Consider the following 639-nt stretch of genomic DNA (forward strand, 5'->3'; position numbering starts at 1 on the left):
AGGGGGAGGTCGCGTTTTATGCATCAAAGACTGATACAAACCATGCTTCGATATAAACTTGCATTCAAATATTTAAATTGGAGAACATGTTGTCTACAATCCACACATGAACGGATATATGCGTATATCAAACAAGTTCATTAATTTGACTTTCAACATGTTCATGGAGTACTATAATACTGTACAACATGCTATTCGATTGAGGTGTTCAATTTTGGATTTAGTTCACTATTTTGACCTGGTGAACGAGCTATTTCATTGAATCGAGATATTTCATTTTGGGTTTGATTCCCGTTTTTGAGTGGGTCAACTATTTGTCATATAGTAAATCGCTGGCAACGAGCATGTAGAAACACATTACTCCCAAGCATCACCTCTCCATCTAAAAAAGAAGTGGCAAGCTAATATTTCTAAATTTGAGTCGAATCGACTTAGTAAGGTAGACGTGGATGCTCGTTCTCCCAAATTTTGAACGAACCGTTAAACATCCTCTGCTTGGTGGAATTCGCCCGAGCAAATAAATGGGAGACGCGAAATTACCGTCCTATGTGGGAGACACATTAATTGGCCCGTTGTGCATCAAGGGTAGGTTCGTAACTTCATCCAAGCGCGCCTTCTCCTAGGCCGAAATGACATGTG

This window comes from Triticum dicoccoides, chromosome 5A, assembly GCF_002162155.2.
Source record: "Triticum dicoccoides isolate Atlit2015 ecotype Zavitan chromosome 5A, WEW_v2.0, whole genome shotgun sequence".
NCBI classification, from domain to species: Eukaryota; Viridiplantae; Streptophyta; class Magnoliopsida; order Poales; family Poaceae; genus Triticum; species Triticum dicoccoides.